Genomic DNA, 16,067 nt, shown 5'->3' with positions numbered 1-16,067 from the left:
GCTGTAGCTATCCGTTTTTTGATGTGAATGTTCGTTTAGGTCTGGGGTCAAAGGAATTCCTAAATCTCTAATTTTGTTTTCACTATTCAGCACTACACCGAAGAGATTGAAGTCGTGATCATCGCCACTGAGTGTGAATTTTCCATATTTGTCCGAGGCAAACTCCATCTTGTTCGAGCTAACCCAGTTCTCGATGGAATGCAAGTCTCTCTGAATTTGAGCTGGAAGGCGGTTATTTGTAGAATTTCAATGTAGATCATCCGCAAAGAGATATGTTTCACTGAAAATAACGGCCTAGGTTAGATCGTTAATGAATAAACAAAACAACAAAGGCCCCAGTAGGGATCCTTGAGGTGCACCACTACTAACAGCTTCCATCTGCGAGCAGACATTTTCCATTCTCGCAAATTGCTTCCAGTTTGTCAGGTAGTCGAATAAGACCTCGAGGATGCAACCTCCGACCCGAACACGCTACTTTGCATAGCAAATCAAAGTGAGGCTCCTTATCATAGGCTTTGGAGAAGTCAGTATAGAAGGCAGCAATTTCACTGTTACTATCTTCGTCAAGCGCTTTGTAAAACTTTTGCAGAAAAGATAACATTTTGTGAATTTGGACTTTCGTCGAACAAATCCGTGTTTAGGGATGGTAAGAAATTTTGTGAAAAGATCGTTTAAGACATCATACAGACGTTTTTACGTGTATTTTGCTGTCAATGTTTAATAGTGAGATTGGCCGATACATTTTGACGAGGAACTTGACGAAGCAGATGGGTATTTTTCGTAGTCTCTCGATGTTCCTGAGCACCACAAGGAACGTATGTATTATCCCTGAACCGATTTGACAAAAAATGCTGGAAGTTACCCATTTGGTCTTCTTGTTTTCCTAATATCAAGTTCCTAATATCAAAAAAAGGTTCGAATTTTTGATTTGCACATGTCAAAATTTGTTAGCATAGAGTCTCTAGCAGGAATATCGTAGAATGAGAACGATATTTTAGGTGAAAAGCCGAATCAAAATATTTGTTTAACATTTTTGCTTGAGCAAAGTCGTTTTGACTGCTTCGATTGCCGTATTCCATCGTTGGCGGCAGGCTTGATGTTTTCTTCAGAATCTTCAAGTGCTTGAAGATGGCGCTGATCTTGCTGGTACCAATAATATTTTCCTGTTATACCACTCTGTCTTCTTTGCTTGCTTCTGCGAAATTTTTTCGAGAAAGCTAACTCTTTCTCGTCGGTAGCTTCTTGGCTTTGATAATAAAAATCGCTTTCGAATCTCAAGTTTTTTCATCAGAAAAGATGTAATGGGGGTAATCCAAGGAAGCAAAATTTGTCGGTCTCTCGTTTTGGTTGGTACATGAATGTTTACCGCGTCGTCGAAGTACTTATACAATTCGATGTACAGGTGTTATTGATGCATGAGAAACATGTCGGTTTAAAAGTAAACCGTTTGAAGTGATCCCTGAGACCATCAAATGCAGCAGATTCCAAGCTCATGAAGTCCCGAATACATTGTTTGATTTGATTGCTCATGTTTTGATAGTTAATTTGATCGCACAAGGAACGAAGCAGTTGTACAACCGAGTGAAAGCAGTGTCTCTAATTGCCGTTGCTTAACAAACCGCATAAAATGCTACGTCAAGCGTTTTTGCGTTGCAGGTGGGGAACTTGATAGCCTCATGTAATCTCTTTCCTTCAAAAACTTCTAACACCTCTTGTTCGAACAAGTCTGTGCTGAGCATTGTTTCCCAGTTTGTGTGTGGAAAATTTATGTCACCACAGATGATGGAATTTTGCGAGATGAGACTCTTCGGAGCAGTGCATTGAAGTCAGCGACGGAGTAGCTATAAGGACTGCCCGATGGGTGTGGGTAGAAAACTTTGATAGTAAGATCAATTGAACCAAATTGAATGTAGCACTGAAAGCAGCAATCCGGAAGGTTGTCGAAAGACACTTTTGTTTTGATCGTGTGTTTGACTGCTATTAGACCTCCTCCACGTGGGCTCGTTTAATTTCCACAAGAGGTTCTATCCGCGCAATGAATTGTAAAATCAGTCAGTAGAAACTTAGTGGAGTCATTTTCGTCAGTCAGCCAACGCTCAGTTTTACAAATTATAATCTTATTTTGTGTCAGTATTGCATTAGTTAACTTGTGTTGTTTCTCAAAATTTAGCATGTTTTGTGCGTTTATGTGTACTAAATTGACTATGTCTAGTCAGATAATAGAACTCTCAGTAGCAATCTTTTCTAGTATTTCTACTTTCTTACCATCGTTGAAGTATTCAAAATTTTGCACCATGAGTTTTGTTCGTGGAACGACTTTATCAAGCAGTTCTCTTCTTCTATTAAAAACTTAATTTTATTTGCTGGCTTTGTCTTTTGTCAATTCAGGTAGCAGATAGATGCTCTGTCCTGCAAGTTCTTCACGCTTTTTCAAGACATTTGGCCCAGTTAAATTTTTTTCTTGTATTCGTTTCTGACGGAACTAAAAGAGTGTTCAGTTTTGTCCGCTCTTTGGTGAAGTTCCCGAAACACTTCATTGAAGTGATGTCGGTGTCATCTTCGAAAAACTTGAGTATTGATTTGATGGCTGCGGTAGTGCGTTCAAGATTCTTATCAATTGTTTTCTTGGGATATTTAGGAATCCTCTGGATTCGAAAGCTGGAAGAGATGTTGAATTCCGTCTTTTTGATCGCAGTTGTTGGCGGAGCGGAAATATTGCGAGTGCAGCTTTCTCGCTCATTTGGCCGTAATATGCGCATAGCTTCGTTCATTTTTTTCACATGACCGCTTTATCATGTTACCAAGTTTGATTCGGTGAACTTGATTTCAAATTTCAGCAGGTTACCATCAATGTTGAGTTCAGATAAGTTAGTCTCCATCTTCTTTTGAGTACGGTATTGGATGAAGACATCGCGTTTGCCGTTGTCAACACACATATTGCACAAAAACATGCAATTATCGCCCAGTTCATTTATTGCAACGTTTGAAAGCGCGGTGCACTCCGCGGTGAGATGCATGTGTTTGTTGCAGCCCACGCAGAAATAGGTCTTCTCGTTACTTGATAGGCTTGATTTGCATGTCTTACAACTTCTACCCATTTAAAAAGCGGTGGTCCAAAAATTAATCAAGGACAATTAATAGTAGAAAATAAGGGAAACAGAAAACTTTTTTTTTGCCTTAGCGCTAAAGAATCCAGGACACCAGTAATTAAAAGCAGCTCAAAAAGTTAACTGTCACTTGAAGCCTTTGTCTCGTTTTGTTATGGAAGGTCTTTGGCTCTTCTGCTTGATGCTTCGGATATTCCCACCGAACAATTGTCAGGGATTTGATCTCCCACCTGAAATCTTGGTTGAGTTTCAGGTATTGCTTTAATCAGGTCTGATCATGTTGCTTCCACTTGGAGATCAACTCTTTGACTATGTTCAGTTTTGGTATCGTCGAAGCAACCAGTGTTTGGAAGATATACGGGCTTTCAGATCTCTGACAGTAGACAATCTAACAAGATTTTTGATCTTTCGAAGCTCGGCTACGAGTTCTTCAGCGAAAAAAGAGGGACGAGGTTCAGAAGGATGGTTGGAAATCGATTTATTTATGGCGTCCTGCAACAAAATGAGTAACTTGTCAACAGGGACGTCGATGTTTTCACTAAATTGTGCTATATTTTGCTCTTGGGGTTGAGTTGAAGTCCTGGAATAGCAGTAATGGTGGAGCCGTAGACAGACCTTTGTTTTTGACATTTCGAGTGGTTGATGGAGCGGTAAAGACTGCTTGCTTCAAGTATGATTACCATTAAGAGGCCAAAACAGCTGGCTCTCATCTATCTTGACTATAAAAGACCATTAACATTTAGAATTAGTAGTAGTAGTAGTAGATTCGAAGTTAGTGCTTTTGGGGCTGCGAGACCAAAAATTTTCATCACATCTGCTACGACGAGATCTCAGTATTTTTATTTCAGACTTTTTCTTTGTCTCCTACAATTGTTTTCATGAAAACTTAAATGACGAACAATGTTAACATCGTATCTACTGTCTATTAGGTCACAAAGCAGTAAAATGGATTGCAGCTCAATGTATAAATAAAAAAAGTATATTAGTTCAATTAAGCGTACTTAATAATTTTCGTTTAATCCTTCTAGTTGCGCTATTTTGGAGTTTTTCTATCGCAATTAGATCTGTTGTGATAAACTTAATAAAAATCAAATTCATTTGCCGCTTAAGAAGTAGCACTTCAGTTAACTGTCCTCGGATGAGCTGCGTTCAATCCAAGGACCCTGATATCATTGCAGTTCAGCAGTCTTTCAACAAAATATATGCTCTGTGAAAAGTTTTTGAGATGTTCGACGGGTTGAAAAGATGGATTCTTCAAAGACCTCCCAGCCTCGCCCTATTGAGGTCACCTTGAGGGAGGAGTTTGATTGTAGAGTAGTTATGAGCTGCTTGTGCATTATCAAAGGTAAAGGTCAGTTTATTGAACCAAAATTTTCGTGGAAAGAGTTCTCGAGAAAAAGTTAATGGCTGTATGATAAAAACTCGTTGCGTCCGGCTTCAAAAGATTGGATATAAGTATTCGCAATTTGAATAATTTTTTTGACAAAGAAGAAAAAACAATGGAGACGCATTAGGACATTATTGCGCAACTTCAAGTATTATATAATCCTACTGCTAATAGTAAAGGACTACCAAGAACTGCCAACCCCACCATTCTCTTGTTGACTTGTCGTAAAATTTTTGCTAATAAAAATTGCACTAAATTGGTGAATTTATGCATCTGTAATCATGTTCATGTAGTTTTTCTGACCGAAAGTTGGCTTGACGATTCTTTAGATGAGAGTTTTTTATCCCGGTTATGATGTTTCTTCTCGAATGACAGATCCAACAAAATTGGCGTTGTTGTTGCTCTTCTTACTTCAGTTAATTTAAAATTGGAAACCTATACATTGTTAACTATGGCCCTCTGCATGTGACTGTTCTTTGGCCGTAGCGCTAGTTATGCCTAACGGACATTTATATCTATATGTTTTAGATTATGTTCCAACTACTGGCAGTCCATTTTCTGTTCTGTATTACAGCGTAGCTGAACCATATGCGTACTTCCGTGATCAAGTTGCGAACCTTGCCTGCAGTTCAAACCATGAGCTAATTTTTTATGTAGTAGGTGGTTTAAACATGGCTGGTTATGATTGGGATCCAATGAACGATACAAATTGTCGTGAGTTCAAATTTGTTGAAACAAGCGCCAAGGATAATTGATGCCGCTTGTTTTAACAGCTATCCGATATAAGGGCAAAATACTGGACAACAATTTAACAAACGACTCCGATTATCAGGTTCACCTTACATCTGTTCTTAAATAATGATCGATCAATGATCATCATCCTATTCTAGCACGCCTACGTCATAAAGTCACCGTTTGCCCATTTCGTAAGAAGACATTTTTTAAAACAAATTAACAGTTTATCCCTCTTTGTATCAGAATGATAGTCTTTCACGTTTCCTTGTTATCCTCCGTTAGATGATATAACTCTTTTTTACAGCTTTTTGAATGAGCAAGTTTTTCATTTTAAGCGCATAACTATGACGTTTAGCTGTTTTTCATTTCATTTCTTCAAAAATTGTTTTTTGTAACATTCGAGAGAACGCTTATCACCGATATGTTAGGAACCTTACACCGATTAATCTGCAGAAGTTGGAGGTCACTAGAGTCTCCATGCGACAGTCTATTGAACTTGATAGAGTTCCTTTTATCAACGGATCGAATACCGCTATTTTGGGGGACTGTCACTCACCTATAAACAGACAATGCAATTCTCATTATCCCACTCCTAAGCCTCTCAATTCTCTATTTTATTTGTCGAATTCTCAAATAGCACATGCTTTCAATACGTTTTTCTCATGTAATTTCAATGAGAAACACTAGGAACCTTCATCTATATCTTTGACAAGGCATGTTTTTTTAATTGACGATTTCCAAGCTTCTGTTACTTCAATGAAAACACAAGGCATCATAACTAGTGCCAAAACAACGAGGTATAAGTCATACAACGGTTTACTTGTACAACTGCTCAGCAGCTGTCCTGCTCCTCCTGGTTTCGTCTTCTTTATCATTTTATTTCTATTCTACTCACTCTTCAATTTTTTTCAAATGGAAAACATCTTTTGTTCATCTTTTTCATTACGGGGGCAAGAATACTTGCATCAAGAATTAATGTCCAGTTAGTTTGCAAACCCAAGATTTTCCATATTTTTGAGATGCTACTATTTGAACATATTGACCAAATTGAGAGGCAACATATTCATCCCAAACAGTTTGGTTTCCAGTCCAGAAAACGCCCAATCATGCAACTGATAGATGCTGGAAGCTTAACAGTACTTGTATTTAGGACCTCAATCTTGACTCGGGAAAACACTAGACAAAATTTTCATACTGTTCTCATTCTCAAATTGGAAAGTTTGATTTTTTTGACTCGTTTTGTCCTTATTTTCTTTAACCATTCGAAAGACCGCTTATCATCTATATGTGAGCAACTTTACACCGATTAATCTGCAGAAGTTGGAGGTCAATGGAGTCTCCCTGCAACAGTCTTTTGCACTTGATAGAGTTCCTTTTATCAACAGATCGAATACTGCTATTTTGGGGGACTGTCACTCACCTATAAACAGACAATGCAATTCTCATTATTCCACTCCTATGCCTCTCAAATCTTTATTTCATTTGTCGAATTCTCAAATAGCACATGCTTTCAATACGTTTTTCCCGTGTAATTTCAATGAAAAACACTAGGAAAATTCATTCATAGTTTTGACAAGACATGTTTTTTTTAATTCAAGATTTCCAAGCCTCTATTACTTCAATTAAATTACAAGGGCTCATATCTAGTGCCAAAACAACGAGGTATCATTCATACAACGGTTCACTCGGACAAATGCTCCGCAAATGTCCTGTCCCTTCTGGTTTCTTCTTCTTTATGGTTTTAATTCAATTTTAGTAACTCTTCAACTTCCTTTTTAATGGAAAACGTCATTTTCAATGAAAAACAACTCTGGTAGTAGACAATCCCAACGAAATTTTTGATCTTTCAAAGCTCGACGACAAGTTCTTCAGAAAAGATTGGGGGACGAGGGTCAGAAGGATTATTGGAAATCGAGTTATTTATGGCGTCGTGTCACAGAATCATTACCTAGTCAACAGGGAACTTAATGTTTTTCTCTAAATTGAGCTGGGCTTTGCTCTTCGGGTTGAGGTGGAGTCTTGGAATAGCAATAATGTTGGAGTTGTAGACAAGCTTTTGTTTTAGGCGTTTCTAGCTGTTGATGGAGTGGCAAAGACTGCTTGCTCCAAGTATGATTACCATTAAGAGGCCACAACAGCTGCCTCTTATGTAACTTGACAGAAAATAAAAATTTAATAGTTAGTAGTAGTAGTAGTAGTATTAGTAGTAATAGTAGTAGTAACAGTAGTAGTAGTAGTAGTAGTAGTAGTAGTAGTAGTAGTAGTAGTAGTAGTAGTAGTAGTAGTAGTAGTAGTAGTATTAGTAGTAGTAGTAGTAGTAGTAGTAGTAGTAGTAGCAGTAGTAGTAGTAGTAGTAGTAGTAGTAGTAGTAGTAGTAGTAGTAGTAGTAGTAGTAGTAGATTCGGATTTAGTACTTTCGGGGCTGCGTGACTAAAAGTTTTCGTCACTTCTGCTACGACGAGTTTTCATCTTGTGTTTTCATAGTGTTTTTATCTCAGAGCTTTTCCTTGTCTCCTACAATTGCTTTCATTAAAACTTATATGACGAGCAATGTTAACATCGTATCCACTGTCTATTAGTTCACAAAAAAATTAAACGGATTGTAGCTCAATGTAAAAAGAAAGTGAAAGTATTTTAGTTCCATTAAGCGTTTTTTATAATTTTCGTTTGATCCACCTAGTCGCTCTATTTTGGAGTTTTCTATTGCAAGTAGATCTGTTGTGAGAGCTGTTTAATATGTAGCATTTCAATTAACTGTCTTCGGATGAGCTGGATATCACATGAGTTCTAGGGGTTTTAGTGAGCCAATTTATGGTTCACTAAATACCACCTAAATTCAAAGATTTTTTTGTTCTTAAGTTACTGATTACAGTGGTAATCAGCTGAGTATAGCTCTGTTCTTTTAAAACATGACCTCTAAATTGGGTGGGAGCCGTGATGGTTCCACAGCCTACTCAATTAACGATTATAGCAAGACCGAATGTATAGAACCCAATTTTTTATCCTACGATTGAAAAACTTATCCTCAGTGACCACTGTCGATATCCTCAACAGTGTTAAAACTGTTTATCCAGTGGAACGTGATTGGTCCAGTGTTGTGAAGAAAATTTTATCTGAGAACGAGTTGACAATAATGCGAAAAAGACGGCGGTCCTTCACAACGTTCCCAAAAACACCACTAAAAATTGCGTTCAATCCAAGGACGCTGATATCAATGCAGTTCAGCAGTCTTTCAACAAAATATCTGCCCTGTGAAAAGTTTTTGAGATGTTCGACGAGTTGATAAAATGGACTCTTCAAATACCTCCAGCCTCGCCCTATTGAGGTCACCTTGAGGAAGGAGTTTGATCGTAGAAGCGATATGAGCTGCTTGTGCGATCTCGAAGGTAAAGGTCAATTTATTGAACCAAGATTTTCGTGGAAAGAGTTCTCGAGAAGAAGTTAGTGGCTGTTAGATAAAAACTCGTTGCGTCTGGCTTCATAAAATATTCAAATATATTATTTTATTTGACTAAGAAGATTAAAACAATGGAGACGCATTAGGACAATTTTGCGCAATTTTGAGCAATACATAACCCAACTGCCAATGGTAGTGGCCTGTCTACAACTGCCAACCCTACCATTCTGTTATTGAATTATTGTAATATATATGCTATTGAAAAGCGCACTAAATTGGTGAAATTATACCTCTGTAATCATGTTCATGTTATTTTGTGACCGACACCTGGCTTGACAATTCTTCAGATGAAAGCATTTTTTGCTGGTTTTAATGTTTTTTCTCGAACAGACAGATTTAACAAAACTAGTGGTGGTTTTGTTCTTCTTCAATTAATTTACAAGCAGAAATCTATCCATTGTTATCTATGGCCCTTTGGATGTGATATTTCTTCGGCTGTAGCGCTAGTTTGCCTAACGGACATATTTATCTATATGTTATATTTTATGTTCCACCTATTGGCAGTGCATTTTTTGTTCTGTATTACAGTGTAGCTGAATCATAATTGATCAAGTTGCAAACCTTGCCTGAAGTTCAGACCATAGGTATTTTTTTATGTACTAGGTGGTTTAAACATGGCTGGTTATGATTGGGATCCAATGAACGATACAAATTGTCGCGAAACCAAGTTTGTTGAAATAAGCGCCGAGTTTAATTTGATGCGGCTTGTTCTATCAGCTACCCGATATAAGGGCAATATATTGGACAAAAATTTATCAAGTGGCTTCAATTATCAGACTCACATTTTATCAGTACTAAAAAATTGCTTGATCAGTGACCATCATCTTTTTATGGCTCGTCTACGTCATAAAGAAACCATTGGCCCTTTTCGTGAGAAGACATTTTTTAACAACTTTAACAGTTTATCTGCCTTTAAATCTGAAGGGCACTCTTTCACGATTCCTTATTATTTTTTGGTTGATGATAGAACTCTGTTTTACTGCTTTTTGTTGGAGCAAATTCCAGTTCAAGCGCATAACTATGATGCGTTTCTCTGTTTTTCATTTCTTTTCTTCTCATATTCTTTTTTTCTTTTACCATTCGAAAGACCGCTTATCATCTAAATGTTAGGAACTCTACACCTATTAATCTGTAGAAGTTGAAGGTCAATAGAGTCTCCCTGCGACAGTCTATTGAACTTGATAGAGTTCTTTTTATCAACGGATTGAATACTGCTATTTTGGGGGACTGTCACTCAGCTATAAACAGACTATGCAATTTTCATTATCCCACTCCTATGCCTCTCATTTCTCTATTTTATTTGTCGAATTCTCAAATAGCACATACTTTCAATATGTTTTTTTCATGTAATTTCAATGAGAAACACTAGGAACCTTCATCTATATTTTTGACAAGGCATGTTTTTTTTAATTGAAGATTTCCAAGCTTCGGTTACTTCAATGAAAACTCAAGGCCTCATAGCTAGTGCCAAAACAACGAGCTATAAGTCATACAACGGATTACTTGGACAGCTGCTCAGCAACTGTCCTGCTCCTTCTGGTTTCGTCTTCTTTATAATTTTAATTCTATTTTACTCACTCTTCAATTTTTTTCAAATTGAAAACATCTTTTGTTCATCGTTTTCATTACGGGGGCAAGAATACTTGCATCAAGAATTAATGTCCAGTTAGTTTGCAAACCGAAGATTTTCCATATTTTTGAGATGCTACTATTTGAACATATTGTCCAAATTGAGAGGCAACATATTCATCCCAAACAGTTTGTTTTCCAGTCCAGAAAACGCCCAATCATGCAACTGATAGATGCTGGAAGCTTAACAGTACTTGTATTTAGGACGTCAATCTTGATTACGGGAAAACACTAGACAAAATTTTCATACTATTCTCATTCCTAAACTGGGAAATTTTGATTTTGTTGACTCGTTTTTGTCCTTATTTTCTTCCTACTTTTTTGATTGTTGTCAATAAATTAGTATATTTTGGTGTTTTGTAAGATCCATTACCTGTTCTCAGTAAAGTTCCTCAGGGTTTTATTCTTGGTCGTCCAATCTTATTCCTAATTTTAGGAACGATTTACCTAGTATTTTTTAAGGCTCTTTTCCTTATCTTTTTGTGGTGATTCTGAAAATGTTATTTGGGTCTTTGAATTTTAATAATGATCTAATTCAACTGCAGCACTGAAATTTTGTTATGATATAATACTTAATAGCCTAAAAACAAAAGCTCTTGTGTCAACCTGTTCTGTGAAGCCAACTTAACTTCTGTGCGGTAATGCCTTTGAAACTGCTGACTCCTATAAGGACCTTGATCAAAAGGAACTTGAAATCATTTGCCTAACCAAAATTTAGACTGCGGTTAATGTTGTTTGTTATATTGCTGATATGAACAAGAAAAAGTAGCGGACCTAAACTAGACCTTTGGTGTACACCACTGGCTACACTACTGAATTGTGATTTTTCATTCTTTATTCTGACACATTGTTTCAGGTCTTCGAAGTAGTCAGCGATTAGTCGAAGAGCTTTCCCGCTTATCCTTATTTCCGCAAATGCAGATTTTTTGGATAAACGATAATTTGGTCTTGTGTCAGTTGCTTTTTGGAAACAAAAAGTAGTTGACAAAAAGTTCGACGATTCCAAATAATTTTTTGTTTAAGAAGTTTGGGAGTTTGTTTAAGGAGTTTGTTTAGGAAGCATGATTTTTTACAAATGGTTAATTTTGTGCCTTATATCCGGATTGTGAATCATAAAAAAGATGATTCACCGCTCTATAGATGTTATTGAAAATTGGTTTCTCAAATAATTTGGAGACACAGCATAGTAAATTGAATGGTCTGTAATTGAAGATTGATGTTTTGTGGCCAACTTTATAGTTTGATGTAATCTCATTGGTTTTTCACATATTTGGGAATATTTCCCAATTGATAAAAACAGTAAATAGCAGGTGTAGCGATCTATATAATGTTCGTGCAAGGTGTTTAGGAAACGAGTTATATATGCTGTCTGGTCTCTTTGCTTTGTTGACATCTAGTTTTTCCATTATGTTAAAGATTTCCGCTTGGAAAATTAAAATTTGTTCAGCTTTTTGTTGGCAAAGATTGAATGGGCGAGAGCTTGTTCGGATTTTGGGTTAAATACACTTTGAAAGCAATTATTCAAAAATTCTGCTTTTTCGGTTCAGTGGATGCTACTTTCACTTGAAGATGCATTTCGTTTTTAAATGAAGAACATTTTGGATTGATCTGAGGTGGTTTTGGTTTTTTGCTTAGCTCTAGAGAGCCGAAATGTCGGAATCAAAAATTTCCTGATTATCTCGACTGCTTTGGCGCTTTTGAAGTTCGAGGACAATTATTTTATCTTGCGCGGCTCCTGATGGTGCTCTGGATTTGCTCAACTTTCACCAAAAATTTTCAGTTTTTACCAAGCAAGACAGGAAGTGGAGTTGCATAACCCGTTGAAAGAGTTCCGCACAATAGGATGTAATTCGGGGTACATTTTAATTCAACAGTGTGTTAAACCAGTCGTACCATTGCTGTCTAAGCACGTCAACATTGCTGTTGCAGAAAGGATTGAAAGGGGTTTCTGATTATCGATTGGTTAAAATTAGCCCAATCAGTTGCACCGTATGAGTAATTATTTTTTCTTTTTTATTTCCTATTGATAAAACTGATGATTGTTGATGAGACAAGGTGGTCTGAACATCTGAACATTTTTTTTGTTTATGTTGTATAAATGTGTCAATTTTGTTTTTGAAACTGCTGACTCCTATAAGGACCTTGGTATAATAATTGACAAAAATCCAACTGGATTTAACATGCTGATGCCAAGCGTGTGTCATCTAGACGAGCATTTTATCGTCTAAAAAGTTCGCTTCGTTTCAATAATGATAGCAATGTTAAGTGAAAGATATTTCGTTGTTATGTTTTATTGATCTTATTTTATGGAAGTCAATTATGGCACGCTGATACTTCCTTGATTATGAAGCTGGACATTTTTTCAGCGCGTTGCTTTGAATGGATATTTGGCAACAGATTTTCGCATGTCAAGGTACTCCAGGGAAATACTTTTTTACCCATTTTTTTCCAGCTGCAACTACTGGACCTCAGGAATTTCATCCAAATTCTGAAGGGAAAATATAATGCTGATGTTTGAAAATATTTTAAAGAAACCACGAAAATGGCTATTTTTTGTTCTACCTCACACAATTTTTTCAACTTAAATATCTCACTAAAACTGGTTATAATAATTAGTTTGGGCGTGTTTTATTCCAGCTAAACTCATTCCGCGACACGGAGTCATTTCACAACCTTTTAAAATGTCCGTCAATAATCTGTCATTCGTTAGTATCTTATCCATAAGCTTGAATGATTTCTCCTGATAGCTCCCACTCGTTTTACATTTGTTGTCAATGTAACACCCTAAGATCCTTTAAAAGTGTGAGTTAACAACCATTTCTGTACAGAGATCATTATTTGAGTTTTTGAAATAATTTTATTGTTGATGTCTCTTTTAGAATTGTTTCTCTCTCTCCCTTTCTCTCTCTCTCTCTCTTTCTAACAAATTTGACATCCGTACGAGATTACAAGGAGAACTTATCCTACGAAAGCGTTTTGTTTCCCTCACTAATTCATTTAGTTTTGGTTCTCATGTGATTTTTCAGTAGCTGTTCCCTATCAAGAGTCAAGGGGACTTTTGAGCTTTTGATTTTCTTCGATTTGCAATTTCATGCCATTTGAGGTTTTTTCAAACAATTATTTTGATATTTTTCTATGAGGTTGCGTTTTTGATTAGTTCATTGCTTAGCAAAGTGGTGCGTGTTTTCTAAAGCTGATTAATTGACATTTGTTATCAAGCAATTTCATATCAATTTGAAGGCTCCATCCTTCTGGTTTCGTCTTCTTTATAATTTTAATTCTATTTTACTCACTCTTCAATTTTTTTCAAATGGAAAACATCTTTTGTTTATCTTTTTCATTACGGGGGCAAGAATACTTGCATCAAGAATTAATGTCTAGTTAGTTTGCAAACCCAAGATTTTCCATATTTTTGAGATGCTACTATTTGAACATATTGACCAAATTGAGAGGCAACATATTCATCCCAAACAGTTTGGTTTCCAGTCCAGAAATCGCCCAATCATGCAACTGATAGATGCTGGAAGCTTAACAGTACTTGTATTTAGGACGTCAATCTTGATTACGGGAAAACACTAGACAAAATTTTCATACTATTCTCATTCATAAACTGGGAAAGTTTGATTTTGTTGACTCGTTTTTGTCCTTATTTTCTTCCTACTTTTTTGATTGTTGTCAATAAATTAGTATATTTTGGTGTTTTGTAAGATCCTTTACCTGTTCTCAGTAAAGTTCCTCAGGGTTTTGTTCTTGGTCGTCCAATCTTATTCCTAATTTTAGGAACGATTTACCTAGTATTTTTTAAGGCTCTTTTCCTTATCTTTTTGTGGTGATTCTGAAAATGTTATTTGGGTCTTTGAATTTTAATAATGATCTAATTCAACTGCAGCACTGAAATTTTGTTATGATATAATTCTTAATAGCCTAAAAACAAAAGCTCTTGTGTTTACCTGTTCTGTGAAGCCAACTTTACTTCTGTGCGGTAATGCCTTTGAAACTGCTGACTCCTATAAGGACCTTGATCAAAAGGAACTTGAAATCATTTGCCTAACCAAAATTTAGACTGCGGTTAATGTTGTTTGTCATATTGCTGATATGAACAAGAAAAAGTAGCGGACCTAAACTAGACCTTTGGTGTACACCACTGGCTACACTACTGAATTGTGATTTTTCATTCTTTTTTCTGACATATTGTTTCAGGTCTTCGAAGTAGTCAGCGATTAGTCGAAGAGCTTTCCCGCTTATCCTTATTTCCGCAAATGCAGATTTTTCGGATAAACGATAATTTGGTCTTGTGTCAATTGCTTTTTGGAAACAAAAAGTAGTTGACAAAAAGTTCGACGATTCCAAATAATTTTTTATAATGATGGAGTTTGTTTAAGAAGCATGATTTTTTACAAATGGTTAAATTTGTGCCTTATATCCGGATTGTGAATCATAAAAAAGATGATTCACCGCTCTATAGATGTTATTGAAAATTGGTTTTTCAAATAATTTGGAGACACAGCATAGTAAATTGAATGGTCTGTAATTGAAGATTGATGTTTTGTGGCCAACTTTATAGTTTGATGTAATCTCATTGGTTTTTCACATATTTGGGAATATTTCCCTATTGATAAAAACAGTAAATAGCAGGTGTAGCGATCTATATAATGTTCGTGCAAGGTGTTTAGGAAACGAGTTATATATGCTGTCTGGTCTCTTTGCTTTGTTGACATCTAGTTTTTCCATTATGTTAAAGATTTCCGCTTGGAAAATTAATATTTGTTCAGCTTTTTGTTAGCAAAGATTGAATGGGCGAGAGCTTGTTCGGATTTTGGGTTAAATACACTTTGAAAGCAATTATTCAAAAATTCTGCTTTTTCGGTTCAGTGGATGCTACTTTCACTTGAAGATGCATTTCGCTTTTAAATGAAGAACATTTTGGATTGATCTGAGGTGGTTTTGGTTTTTTGCTTAGCTCTAGAGAGCCGAAATGTCGGAATCAAAAATTTCCTGACTATCTCGACTGCTTTGGCGCATTTGAAGTTCGAGGAAAATTATTTTATCTTGCGCGGCTCTTGATGGTGCTCTGGATTTGCTCAACTTTCACCAAAAATTTTCAGTTTTTACCAAGCAAGACAGGAAGTAGAGTTGCATAACCCGTTGAAAGAGTTCCGCACAATAGGATGTAATTCGGGGTACATTTTAATTCAACAGTGTGTTAAACCAGTCGTACCATTGCTGTCTAAGCACGTCAACATTGCTGTTGCAGAAAGGATTGAAAGGGGTTTCTGGTTATCAATTGGTTAAAATTAGCCCAATCAGTTGCACCGTATGAGTAATTATTTTTTCTTTTTTATTTCTTATTGATAAAACTGATGATTGTTGAATAGACAAGGTGGTCTGAACATCTGAACATTTTTTTTGTTTATGTTGTATAAATGTGTCAATTTTGTTTTTGAAACTGCTGACTCCTATAAGGACCTTGGTATAATAATTGACAAAAATCCAATTGGATTTAAAATGCTGATGCCAAGCGTGTGTCAACTAGACGAGCATTTTATCGTCTAAAAAGTTCGCTTCGTTTCAATAATGATAGCAATGTTAAGTGAAAGATATTTCGTTGTTATGTTTTATTGATCTTATTTTATGGAAATCAATTATGGCACGCTGATACTTCCTTGATTATGAAGCTGGACATATTTTCAGCGCGTTGCTTTGAATGGATATTTGGCAACAGATTTTCGCATGTCAAGGTACTCCAGAGAAA

At 36.3% G+C, this 16,067-nt stretch overlaps 1 protein-coding gene across 1 annotated transcript in view; it reads left to right on the top strand.

Annotated features, from left to right (window-relative positions):
* The window catches only part of LOC142348157 (serine palmitoyltransferase 1-like), a 467,259-nt gene that overhangs the window by 384,393 nt on the left and 66,799 nt on the right, over nucleotides 1-16,067 (top strand). The gene's annotated exons all lie outside the window — the stretch shown is intronic.

Source organism: Convolutriloba macropyga, chromosome 10 (assembly GCF_964194025.1).
Source record: "Convolutriloba macropyga chromosome 10, txConMacr16.3, whole genome shotgun sequence".
Taxonomy (NCBI): domain Eukaryota; kingdom Metazoa; phylum Xenacoelomorpha; order Acoela; family Convolutidae; genus Convolutriloba; species Convolutriloba macropyga.
The sequence above is the reverse complement of the archived record's forward strand: the minus strand, read 5'-3'. Positions and strand labels throughout refer to the sequence as shown.